This window comes from Heptranchias perlo, unplaced genomic scaffold (assembly GCF_035084215.1).
Source record: "Heptranchias perlo isolate sHepPer1 unplaced genomic scaffold, sHepPer1.hap1 HAP1_SCAFFOLD_366, whole genome shotgun sequence".
NCBI classification, from domain to species: domain Eukaryota; kingdom Metazoa; phylum Chordata; class Chondrichthyes; order Hexanchiformes; family Hexanchidae; genus Heptranchias; species Heptranchias perlo.
Window position 1 is genome coordinate 200,867 of NW_027139378.1, and position 13,969 is coordinate 214,835.

General features: G+C 47.2%; 1 protein-coding gene across 2 annotated transcripts in view; it reads left to right on the forward strand.

Annotated features, from left to right (window-relative positions):
- LOC137311613 (WD repeat-containing protein 70) overlaps positions 1-13,969 on the forward strand; it is a 223,133-nt gene that overhangs the window by 182,705 nt on the left and 26,459 nt on the right. The gene's annotated exons all lie outside the window — the stretch shown is intronic.

Sequence of the window (13,969 nt, forward strand, 5' to 3'; positions counted from 1 at the left end):
GCGGTTCTCCAGTCCTCTGGCACATCCCATGTTTGACAAACCTACTGGAGTTTTTTGAAGATGTAACTGGTAGAATAGATAAGGGAGAACCAGTGGATGTGGTTTATTTGGATTTTCAGAAGGCCTTTGATAAAGTCCCACATAAGAGGTTAGTGTGCAAAATTAAAGTACATGGGATTGGGGGGAATATACTGGCATGGATTGAAAATTGGTCAACAGACAGGAAACAGAGAGTAGGAATAAATGGGTCTTTTTCGGGGTGGCAGGCTAGCGGGGTACCACAGGGATCAGTGCTTGGGCCCCGGCTATTCGCAATATATATCGAGCCCATGGAATCCAGGGTGCCTTGGCACTTTGGATACAAAACTGGCTTAGTGGCAGAAGGCAGAGGGTGATGGTCGAAGGTTGTTTTTGTGACTGGAAGCCTGTGGCCAGTGGGGTACCACAGGGATCGGTGCTGGGTCCCTTGCTGTTTGTGGTCTACATTAATGACTTGGATATGAATGTAAAAGGTATGATCAGTAAGTTCGCTGATGATACAAAAATTGGTAGGGTGGTAAATAGCGAGGAGGATAGCCTCAGTCTGCAGGACGATATAGATGGGTTGGTCAGATGGGCGGAACAGTGGCAAATGGAATTTAACCCGGAAAAGTGCGAGGTGATGCACTTTGGAGGGACTAACAAGGCAAGGGGGAATACACAATGAATGGGAGGACCCTAGGCAAGACAGAGGGTCAGAGGGATCTTGGTGTGCAAGTTCACAGATCCCTGAAGGCGGCGGAACAGGTAGATAAGGTGGTAAAGAAGGCATATGGGATACTTGCCTTTATTAGCCGAGGCATAGAATATAAGAGCAAGGAGGTTATGATGGAGCTGTATAAAACACTGGTTAGGCCACAGCTGGAGTACTGTGTGCAGTTCTGGTCGCCACACTACAGGAAGGATGTGATCGCTTTGGAGAGGGTGCAGAGGAGATTCACCAGGATGTTACCAGGGCTGGAGCGCTTCAGCTCTGAAGAGAGACTGGGAAGATTGGGTTTGTTTTCCTTGGAGCAGAGGAGGCTGAGGGGGGACATGATTGAGGTGTACAAAATTATGAGGGGCACAGATAGGATGGATACTAAGGAGCTTTTTCCCTTCGTTGAGGGTTCTATAACAAGGGGGCATAGATTCAAGGTAAAAGGCGGGAGGTTTAGAGGGGATTTGAGAAAGAACTTTTTCACCCAGAGGGTGGTTGGAGTCTGGAACTCACTGCCTGAAAGGGTTGTGGAGGCAGGAACCCTCACAACATTCAAGAAGCATTTGGATGAGCACTTGAAATGCCATAGCATACAAGGCTACGGACCAAATGCTGGAATATGGGATTAGAGTAGACAGGGCTTGATGGCCGGCGCGGACACGATGGGCCGAAGGGCCTCTATCCGTGCTGTATAACTCTATGACTCTAAAACAATGATTTGGATGAGGGAACCAAATGTAATATTTCCAAGTTTGCTAACGACACAAAACTAGGTGGGATCGTGAGTTGTGAGGAGGATGCAAAGAGGCTTCAAGGCGATTTAGACAAGTATTGTGCGCAGTTCTGGTCAGCACATTGCAGGAAGGATGTAATTGCTGTGGAGAGAGTGCAGAGAAGATTTACAAGAATGTTGCCAGGGCTTGAAAATTGCAGCTACGAGGAGAGATTGGATAGGCTGGGGTTGTTTTCCTTGGAGCAGAAGAGGCTGAGGGGAGACTTGATTGAGGTGTACAAAATTATGAGGGGCCCAGATAGAGTAGGCAGGGAGTACCTGTTTCCCCTAGCGGAGAGTTCAAGAACTCGAGGACATAGATTTGAGCTGATTGGCGGAAGGATTAGAGGGGACATGAGGAAAACCTTTTTTACCCAGAGGGTGGTGGGTGCATGGAATTTGCTGCCCGAATTGGTGGTAGAGGCAGGGACCCTCAACTCTTTTAAAAAGTACTTGGACCTGCACCTAAAGTGCTGTAAGCTGCAGGGCTACGGACCGGGTGCTGGAAGGTGGGATTAGAATGGGCACCTGGTTGTTCTTTGAGCCGGTGTGGACACGAAGGGCCGAATGGCCCCCCTTCTGTGCCATATCTTTTCTGTGGTTCTATGTTGAGTGAGTGGGTAAATACATGGCAGATGCAGTATAATGTGGATAAATGTGAAATTGTCCACTTCGGAAGGAAAAACAGAAAGGCAGCGTATTATTTAAATGGTGATAGATTGGGAAATGTTGATGTACAAAGGGACCTGGGTGTCCTTGTACACCAGTCACTGAAAGTAAACATTCAGGTGCAGCAAGCAGTTAGGAAGGCGAATGGTATGTTGGCCTTCATTGCAAGAGGATTTGAGTACAGGAGCAGGGATGTCTTACTGCAGTTATACAGGGCCTTGGTGAGACCACACCTGGAGTATTGTGTGCAGTTTTGGTCTCCTTACCTAAGAAAGGATATACTTGCCATAGAGGGTGTGCAGCGAAGGTTCACCAGACTGTTCCCTTGGATGGCAGGACTGTCGTATGAGGAGAGATTGGGTCAACTCGGCCTGTATTCACTCGAGTTCAGAAGAATGAGAGGGGATCTCATTGAAACATATGAAATTCTGACGGGGCTGGACAGACTGGATGTTTCCCCTGGCTGGAACGAAGGGTCACAGTCTCAGGATACAGGGTAGGACATTTAGGACTGAGATGAGGAGAAATTTCTTCACTCAGAGGGTGGTGAACCTGTGGAATTCTCTACCACAGAAGGCTGTGGAGGCCAAGTCACTGAATATATTTAAGAAGGAGCTTTCCTGCCCAATCCCAATGCCCCTTGTTTCCCTTAGAGTCCAAAAATCTATCGATCTCAGCCTTGAATATATTCAGCGACTCAGCATCCACAGCCCTCTGGGGTAGAGAATTCCAAAGATTCACAACCCTCCGAGTGAAGAAATTCCTCCTCATCTCAGTATTAAATGGCCGACTCTTTATCCTGCGACTGTGCCCCCTATTCTAGACTCTCCAACCAGAGGAAACATCCTCTCAGCATCTACCCTGTCGAGCCCCCTCAGAATCTTACATGTTTCAATGAGATCACTTCTCATTCTTCTATACTCCCGAGAGTACAGGCCCATTCTACTCAACCTCTCCTCATAGGACAACCCTCTCATCCCAGGAATCAACCTAGTGAACCTTCGTTGTACTGCCTTTAAGTCAAGTATATCCTTCCTTAGATAAGGAGACCAAAACAGTACACAGTACTCCAGGTGAGGTCTCACCAAAGTCCTGTACAATTGTAGTGAGATTTCCTTACTGTTATACTCAAACCCCCTTGTAACAAAGGCCAAAATGCCATTGGCTTTCCTAATAGCCTGCTGTACCTGCATGCCAACCTTTTGTGTTTCTTGTACCAGGACACACAAGTCTCACTGGACACCAACATTTAATAGTTTCTCATCATTTAAAAAATATTCAGTTTTTCTATTCTTCCTACCAAAGTGAATAACCTCACATTTCCCTACACTATACTCCATCTGCCACCTTCTTGCCCACTCAGTTAACCTGTCTATATCCCTTTACAGACCATTTGTGTCCAACTCACAGCTTACTTTCCCACCTAGCTTTGTATCATCTGCAAACTTGGATACATTACACTCGGTCCCTTCATCTAACTCATTCTTCTAAACTCCCGAGAGTACAGGCCCATTCTACTCAACCTCTCCTCATAGGACAACCCTCTCATCCCAGGAATCAATCTAGTGAACCTCCGTTGTACTGCCTTGAAGTCAAGTATATCCTTCCTTAGATAAGGAGACCAAAACAGTACACAGTACTACAGGTGAGGTCTCACCAAAGTGAGAATATATAAAAAGAAAAAGGGTGGCTTAGGCAAACGTAGGTCCCTTAGAGGATGAGACCGGGAAATTAATGGTGGGAAACATGGAGATGGCAAAAATGCTGAACAAATATTTTGTTTCAGTCTTTACGGTAGAGGACACTAAGAATATCCCAACACTCGACAAACAGGGGTCTCCAGGGGGGGAGGAGCTAAATACGATTAAAATCACTGAGGAATTGGTACTCAGTAAATTAATGGGACTCGAGGCGGATAAATCCCCTGGACCTGATGGCTTACATCCGAGGGTCTTGAGGGAAGTGGCAGTAGGGATTGTGGATGCTTTGGTAATAATTTTCCAAAATTCTCTGGACTCGGCAAAGGTCCCGGCAGCTTGGAAAACTGCGAATGTAACACCCTTATTTAAAAAGGGTAGCAGGCAGAAGGCTGGAAATTATAGACCAGTTAGCCTAACATCTGTGGTGGGTAAAATTTTGGAGTCCATTATTAAGGAGACAGTAGCGGAACATTTGGATCAACATAATTTAATAGGACAAAGTGAGCATGGGTTTACGAAGGGGAAGTCATGTCTGACAAATTTGCTTGAGTTCTTTGAGGACATAACGTACAGGGTGGATAAAGGGGAACCAGTGGACGTAGTGTATTTAGACTTCCAGAAGGCATTCGACAAGGTGCCACATAAAAGATTATTGCTCAAGATAAAGAATCACGGGATTGGGGGTAATATTCTGGCATGGGTGGAGGATTGGTTATCTAACAGGAAGCAGAGAGTTGGGATAAATGGTTCATTCTCGGACTGGCAACCAGCAGCCAGTGGTGTTCCGCAGGGGTCGGTGCTGGGTCCCCAACTCTTTACAATCTATATTAGAGAGGAGGGGACCGAGTGTGACATATCAAAGTTTGCAGATGATACAAAGATGGGAGGGAAAGTGGAGAGTGAGGTGAACATAAAAAACCTACAGGGGGATTTAGACAGGCTGGGTGAGTGGGCGGAGATTTGGCAGATGCAATACAATATTGGAAAATGTGAGGTTATGCACTTCGCAGGAAAAATCAGAGAGCAAGTTATTATCTTAATGGCGAGAAACTGGAAAGTACTGCAGTACAAAGGGATCTGGGGGTCCGAGTGCAAGAAAATCAAAAAGTTAGTATGCAGGTGCAGCAGGTGATCAAGAAGGCCAACGGAATGTTGGCTTTTATTGCTAGGGGGATAGAATATAAAAACAGGGAGGTATTGCTGCAGTTGCATAAGGTATTGGTGAGACCGCACCTGGAATACTGCATACAGTTTTGGTGTGCACACTTAAGAAAAGACATACTTGCTCTCGAGGCAGCACAAAGAAGGTTCACTCAGTTAATCCCGGGGATGAGGGGGCGGACACATGAGGAGAGGTTGAGTAGATTGGGACTCTACTCATTGGAGTTCAGAAGAATGAGAGGCGATCTTATTGAAACATATAAGATTGTGAAGGGGCTTGATCGGGTGGATGCGGTAAGGATGTTCCCAAGGATGGGTGAAACTAGAACTAGGGGGCATAATCTTAGAATAAGGGGCTGCTCTTTCAAAACTGAGATGAGGAGAAACTTCTTCACTCAGAGGGTGGTAGGTCTGTGGAATTTGCTGCCCCAGGAAGCTGTGGAAGCTACATCATTAAATAAATTTAAAACAGAAATAGACAGTTTCCTAGAAGTAAAGGGAATTAGGGGTTACGGGGAGCGGGCAGGAAATTGGACATGAATTTAGATTTGAGGTTAGGATCAGATCAGCCATGATCTTATTGAATGGCGGAGCAGGCTCGAGGGGCCGATTGGCCTACTCCTGCTCCTATTTCTTATGTTCTTATGACACAAAGCTGGGGTGGAATGTGAGCTGTGAGGAGGATGCAAAGAGGCTCCAATGTGATTTAGATAATTTAGGTGAGTGGGCAAGAACACGGCAGATGTAGTATAATGTGGATAAATGTGAGGTTATCCACTTTTGTTCTAAAAATAGAAAGGCAGATTATTATCTGAATGGTGATAGATTGGGAAAAGGGGAGGTGCAACGAGACCTGGGTGTCCTTGTACACCAGTCGCTGGAAGTGAGCATTCAGGTGCAGCAAGCAGTTCGGAAGGCGAATGGTATGTTGGCCTTCATTGCAAGAGGATTTGAGTACAGGGCCTTGGTGAGACCAAATCTGGAGTATTGTGTGCAGTTTTGTTCTCCTTATCTGAGGAAGGATGTCCTTGCCATGGAGGGAGTACAACGAAGGTTTCCCAGACTAATTCCTGGGATGGCAGGACTGACGTATGAGGAGAGATTGGGTCGACTAGGCCTATATTCACTGGAGTTTAGAAGAATGAGAGGTGATCTCATCGAAACATATAAAATTCTAACAGGACTAGACAGACTAGATGCAGGGAGGATGTTCCCGATGGCTGGGGAGTCCAGAACCAGGGGTCACAGTCTCAGGATACGGGGAATGTCATTTAGAACCGAGATGAGGAGAAATTTCTTCAGTCAGAGGGTGGTGAACCTGTGGAATTCTCTACCACAGAAGGCAGTGGAGGCCAAGTCATTAGATGTATTCAAGAAGGAGATAGATATATTTCTTAATGCTAAAGGGATCAAAGGATATGGGGAAAAAGCAGGAACAGGGTACTGAGTTAGACAATCAGCCATGATCATTTTGAGTGGCGGAGCAGGCCCGAAGGGCTGAATGGCCTACTCTTGCTCCTATTTTCTATGTTTCCATGTAAACCCCTAAATGCTTTCTCTCATTATTTTTATCCAATCCAATATTTCACGCTCCTCCTCCTCCTCCTCCTCCTTAACGACAATCTCTGCATCGTCCCCCTCTTTTGTGAAGACGGACACAAAGTCTTCATGAAGAACCCTACCCACATCTTCCGCCTCCACACATTGGTTACCTTTTTGGCCTCCAATAGGCCCCACTCTCCTTAGTTATCCTCTTATAGAATCATAGAATCATAGAAGTTACAACATGGAAACAGGCCCTTCGGCCCAACATGTCCATGTTGTAACTTCTAGTTTATACCACTAAGCTAGTCCCAATTGCCTGCACTTGGCCCATATCCCTCTATACCCATCTTACCCATGTAACTGTCCAAATGCTTTTTAAAAGACAAAATTGTACCCGCCTCTACTACTGCCTCTGGCAGCTCGTTCCAGACACTCACCACCCTTTGAGTGAAAAAATTGCCCCTCTGGACCCTTTTGTATCTCTCCCCTCTCACCTTAAATCTGTGCCCCCTCGTTATAGACTCCCCTACCTTTGGGAAAAGATTTTGACTATCGACCTTATCTATGCCCCTCATTATTTTATAGACTTCTATAAGATCACCCCTTAACCTCCTACTCTCCAGGGAAAAAAGTCCCAGTCTGTCTAACCTCTCCCTGTAAGTCAAACCATCAAGTCCCGGTAGCATCCTCGTAAATCTTTTCTGCACTCTTTCTAGTTTAATAATATCCTTTCTATAATAGAGTGGCCAGAACTGTACACAGTATTCCAAGTGTGGCCTCACCAATGCCCTGTACAACTTCAACAAGACATCCCAACTCCTGCATTCAATGTTCTGACCAATGAAATCAAGCATGCCGAATGCCTTCTTCACCACCCTATCCACCTGTGACTCCACTTTCAAGGAGCTATGAACCTGTACTCCTAGATCTCTTTGTTCCATAACTCTCCCCAACGCCCTACCATTAACGGAGTAGGTCCTGGCCCGATTCGATCTACCAAAATGCATCACCTCACATTTAGCTAAATTAAACTCCATCTGCCATTCATCGGCCCACTGGCCCAATTTATCAAGATCCCGTTGCAATCCTAGATAACCTTCTTCACTGTCCACAATGCCACCAATCTTGGTGTCATCTGCAAACTTACTAACCATGCCTCCTAAATTCTCATCCAAATCATTAATATAAATAACAAATAACAGCAGACCCAGCACCGATCCCTGATGCACATCGCTGGACACAGGCTTCCAGTTTGAAAAACAACCCTCTACAACCACCCTCTGTCTTCTGTCGTCAAGCCAATTTTGTATCCAATTGGCTACCTCACCTTGGATCCCATGAGATTTAACCTTATGTAACAACCTACCATGCGGTACCTTGTCAAAGGCTTTGCTGAAGTCCATGTAGACCACGTCTCCTGCACAGCCCTCATCTATCTTCTTGGTTACCCCTTCAAAAAACTCAATCAAATTCGTGAGACATGATTTTCCTCTCACAAAACCATGCTGACTGTTCCTAATTAGTCCCTGCCTCTCCAAATGCCTGTAGATCCTGTCCCTCAGAATACCCTCTAACAACTTACCCACTACAGATGTCAGGCTCACCGGTCTGTAGTTCCCAGGCTTTTCCCTGCGGCCCTTCTTAAACAAAGGCACAACATTTGCTACCCTCCAATCTTCAGGCACCTCACCTGTAGCTGTCGATGATTCAAATATCTCTGCTAGGGGACCCGCAATTTCCTCCCTAACCTCCCATAACGTCCTGGGATACATTTCATCAGGTCCCGGAGATTTATCTACCTTGATGCGCGTTAAGACTTCCAGCACCTCCCTCTCTGTAATATGTACACTCCTCAAGACATCACTATTTATTTCCCCAAGTTCCCTAACATCCATGCCTTTCTCAACCGTAAATACCGATGTGAAATATTCATTCAGGATCTCACCCATCTCTTGTGGTTCCGCACATAGATGACCTTGTTGATCCTTAAGAGGCCCTACTCTCTCCCTAGTTACTCTTTTGCCCTTTATGTATTTGTAGAAGCTCTTTGGATTCTCCTTTGCCTTATCTGCCAAAGCAATCTCGTCCCCTTTTTGCCCTCCTGATTTCTCTCTTAACTCTACTCCGGCAATCTCTATACTCTTCAAGGGAGTTACTGGGAGTAATACCTCAATCAGTGTCCTCTTTATATATTTATACATTTAACTCTCTGATCTGATTTATCCTGTGCCAATTTGTACATGGCTCAGGTAATAATCCAGCGATTATTATCTTTGAGGTTTTGCGTTTTAATTTAGACCCGAGCTCCTCAAACTGTCTCAGCAGAACCTCATTCCTAGTTCTACTTCTGTCATTGGTTCCTACCTGGACCACGCCAACTGGATCCTCCCCTCATACTCCAAGTTCTTTTCCAGCCGCGAGGAAATATCCTTAACCCTGGCACCGGGCAGACAACACAGCCTTTTGGACTCTTGGAAGGATAGAATAGAATGGTTAAGCACGGAAGGAGGCCATTCGGCCCACCGAGGCCACGCAGGCTCTTTTTAAGAGCATTCCAGTTTGTCCCATTCCCTCGCTCTTTCCCCGTAGCCCTGCAAATTTTGTCCTTTCAAGTATTTATCCAATTCCTTTTTGAAAATCACGATTGAATCCACCTCCACCATCCTTTCAGGCAGCGCTTTCCAGATTATAACTACTCGCTGCGTAAGAAAGTTTTTCCTCATGTCGCCTTTGGTTCTTTTGCCAATCTGTGTCCTCTGATTCTTGACCCTTCTGCCAATGGCAACAGTTTGTCTTTATTTACTTTATTTAAACCCTTCATGATTTTGAATACCTCTATCAAATCTTCTCTCGACCTTCTCTGCTTTAAGGAGAACAATCCCAGCTTCTCCAGTCTATCCACGTAACTGAAGTCCCTCATCCCTGGAACCGTTCTAGTAAATCTTCTCTGCACCCTCTCTAAGGCCTTCACATCCTTCCTAAAGTGCGCTGCCCAGAATTGGTATTCTGGTACAGATAACTGTGACAGGACACTGATCGAGGTATTACTCCCAGTAACAGGACACTGATCGAGGTATGACTCCCAGTAGCAGGATATTGATCGAGGTATTACTCCCAGTAACAGGATATTGATCGAAGTATTACTCCCAGTAACAGGACACTGATTGAGACATTACTCCCAGTAACAGGACACTGATCGAAGTATTACTCCCAGTAACAGGACACTGATCGAAGTATTACTCCCAGTAACAGGATATTGATCGAAGTATTACTCCCAGTAACAGGACACTGATCGAGGTAGAGGAAATTTACAAGAATGATTCCAGGGATGAGGAACTTCAGTTATGTGGAGAGACTGGAGAAGCTGGGGTTGTTCTCCTTCGAGCAGAGACAGTTAAGGGGAGATTTAATCGAGGTGTTCAAAATCATGAATGGTTTTGACAGAGTAAATAAGGAGAAATTGTTTCCAGTGGTAGTCGGCTCGGTAACCAGAGGACACAGATTTAAGGTGATTGGCATAAGAACCAGAGGCGAGATGAAGAGAACTTTTTTTAAGCGTCGAACGGTAATGATCTGGAATGCGCTGTCTGAAAGGGTGATGGAAGCAGATTCAATAGTAACTTTCAAAAGGGAATTGGATAAATACTTGAAAAGGAAGAATTTGCATTGCTCAAGAGAAAGGGCAGGGGAGTGGGAGTAATTGGGTAGCTGTTTCAAAGAGCCGGCACAGGCATGATGGACCGAGTGGCCTCCTGTGGTGCATCGTTCCTTGATTCTATCTTGTGATATTGGCCAGGCTCCTGATTGGAGAGTGGAATGTATGCGATGTGGACAGGCTGAGAACTCTCGATATCTCATCACTGGACTGTGACGCAGCAGAAACCAACACTCAGTCTGGGAATGTTTTGTGCAGAGAGGGCTGAAATATTGAATTTTTTTTTTTATTCGTTCATGGGATGTGGACGTCACTGGTGAGGCCGGCATTTATTGCCCATCCCTAATTGCCCTTAAGAAGGTGGTGGTGAGCCGCCTTCTTGAACCGCTGCAGTCTGTGTGGTGAAGGTTCTCCCACAGTGCTGTTAGGAAGGGAGTTCCAGGATTTTGACCCACCAACGATGAAGGAACGGCGATATATTTCCAAGTCGGGATGGTGTGTGACTTGGAGGGGAACGTGCAGGTGGTGGTGCTCCCATGTGCCTGCTGCTCTTGTCCTTCTAGGTGGTGGAGGTCGCGGGTTTGGGAGCTGCTGTCGATGACGCCTTGGCGAGTTGCTGCAGTGCATCCTGTGGATGGTGCACACTGCAGCCACAGTGCGCCGGTGGGGAAGGGAGTGAATGTTTAGGGTGGTGGATGGGGTGCCAATCAAGCGGGCTGCTTTATCTTGGATGGTGTCGAGCTTCTTGAGTGTTGTTGGAGCTGCACTCATCCAAGCAAGTGGAGAGTATTCCATCACACTCCTGACTTGTGCCTTGTAGATGGTGGAAAGGCTTTGGGGAGTCAGGAGATGAGTCACTTGCCGCAGAATACTCAGCCTCTGACCTGCTCTTGTGGCCACAGTATTTATATGGCTGATCCAGTTAAGTTTCTGGTCAATGGTGACCCCCAGGATGGTGATGGTGGGGGATTCGGCGATGGTAATGCCGTTGAATGTCATGGGGAGGTGGTTAGACTCTCTCTTGTTGGAGATGGTCATTGCTTGGCACTTGTCTGGCGCGAATGTTACTTGCCACTTATCAGCCCAAGCCTGGATGTTGTCCAGGTCTTGCTGCATGCGGGCTCGGACTGCTTCATTATTTGAGGGGTTGCGAATGGAACTGAACACTGTGCAGTCATCAGCGAACATCGCCATTTCTGACCTTATGATGGAGGGAAGGTCATTGATGAAGCAGCTGAAGATGGCTGGGCCTAGGAACCTGCCCTGAGAAACTCCTGCAGCAATGCCCTGGGGCTGAGATGATTGGCCTCCAACAACCACTACCATCTTCCTTTGTGCTCGGTGTGACTCCAGCCACTGGAGAGTTTTCCCCCTGATTGCCATTGACTTCAATTTTACTAGGGCTCCTTGGCGCCACACTCGGTCAAATGCTGCCTTGATGTCAAGGGCAGTCACTCTCACCTCACCTCTGGAATTCAGCTCTTTTGTCCATGTTTGGACCAAGGCTGTAATGAGGTCTGGAGCCGAGTGGTCCTGGCGGAACCCAAACTGAGCATCGGTGAGCAGGTTATTGGTGAGTAAGTGCCGCTTGATAGCACTGTCGACAACACCTTCCATCACTTTGCTGATGATTGAGAGTAGACTGATGGGGCGGTAATTAGCCGGATTGGATTTGTCCTGCTTTTTGTGGACAGGACATACCTGGGCAATTTTCCACATTGTCGGGTAGATGCCAGTGTTGTAGCTGTACTGGAACAGCTTGGCTAGAGGCGCAGCTAGTTCTGGAGCACAAGTCTTCAACACTACAGCTGGGATGTTGTCGGGGCCCATAGCCTTTGCTGTATCCAGTGCACTCAGCCGTTTCTTGATATCACGTGGAGTGAATCGAATTGGCTGAAGACTGGCTTCTGTGATGGTGGGGATATCGGGAGGAGGCCGAGATGAATCATCCACTCGGCATTTCTGGCTGAAGATGGTTGCAAACACTTCAGCCTTGTCTTTTGCACTCACGTGCTGGACTCCGCCATCGTTGAGGATGGGGATGTTTGCAGAGCCTCCACCTCCCGTTAGTTGTTTAATTGTCCACCACCATTCACGACTGGATGTGGCAGGACTGCAGAGCTTTGATCTGATCCATTGGTTGGGGAATCGCTTAGCTCTGTCTATAGCAAGTTGCTTCCGCTGTTTAACATGCATGTAGTCCTGAGTTGTAGCTTCACCAGGTTGGCACCTCATTTTTAGGTACACCTGGTGCTGCTCCTGGCATGCTCTTCTACACTCCTCATTTTACCAGGGTTGATCCCCTGGCTTGTTGGTAATGGTAGAGTGAGGAATATGCCGGGCCATGAGGTTACAGATTGTGCTGGAATGCAATTCTGCTGCTGCTGATGGCCCACAGCGCCTCATGGATGCCCAGTTTTGAGCTGCTAGATCTGTTCTGAATCTATCCCATTTAGCACGGTGATAGTGCCACACAACACGTTGGATGGTGTCCGCAGTGCGAAGACGGGACTTCATCTCCACGAGGACTGTGCGGTGGTCACTCCTACCAATACTGTCATGGACAGATGCGTTTGCAACAGGTAGATTGGTGAGGTCAAGTAAGTTTTTCCCTCGTGTTGGTTCGCTCACCACCTGCCGCAGGCCCAGTTTAGCAGCTATGTCCTTCAGGACTCGGCCAGCTCGGTCAGTGGTGGTGCTACCGAGCCACTCTTGGTGATGGACATTGAAGTCCCCCACCCAGAGTACATTCTGTGCCCTTGCTGCCCTCAGTGCTTCCTCCAAGTGGTGCTCAACATGGAGGAGGACTGATTCATCAGCTGAGGGAGGGCGGTAGGTGGTAATCAGCAGGAGGTTTCCTTGCCCATGTTTGACCTGATGCCATGAGATTTCATGGGGTCCAGAGTCAATGATGAGGATTCCCAGGGCCACTCCCTCCTGACTGTATATCACTGTACCGCCACCTCTGGTGGGTCTGTCCTGCCGGTGGGACAGGACATACCCAGGGATGGTGATGGAAGAGTCTGGGACATTGGCTGAAAGATATGATTCTGTGTCAGGCTGTTGCTTGACTAGTCTGTGGGACAGCTCTCCAGATGTTGGTGAGGAGGACTTTGCAGGGTCGATTGGCTTGGTTTGCCGTTGTCGTGTCCGGTGCCGGGTGATCCGTCCGGTTTTATTCTTATCATGACTTTTTTTTAGCGAGATTTTACAACTGAGTGTCTGGCTGGGCCATTTCAGAGGACAATTAAGAATCAACCACATTGCTGTGGGTCTGGAGTCACATGTAGGCCAGACCGGGTAAGGGCGGCAGGTTTCCTCCCCTAAAGGAAATTAGTGAACCAGATGGGTTTTTACGACAATCCGGTCGTTTCATGGCCATCATTACTGATTCGAGTATTTTAATTCCAGATTTTAATTTAATTTAATTTAAATTCCCCAGCAGCCGTGGCGGGATTTGAACTCATGACTCCGGATTATTAGTCCAGGCCTCTGGATTACGAGTCCAGTAACATAACCACTATGCTACTGTACCTCTGGAGGTGTCTCCCTGATCAAGGCTGACCATGCCTTTGTTACCGCTGGACTCGACGATTCCACTGCTGTCCTGGCCGGCCTCCCATCTTCCGCCCTCCATAAACTTGAGCTCATCCGAAGCTCTGCTGCCCGTATCCTAACTCGCACCAAGTCCCGTTCTCCCATCACCCCCATGCTCGCTGACCTACATT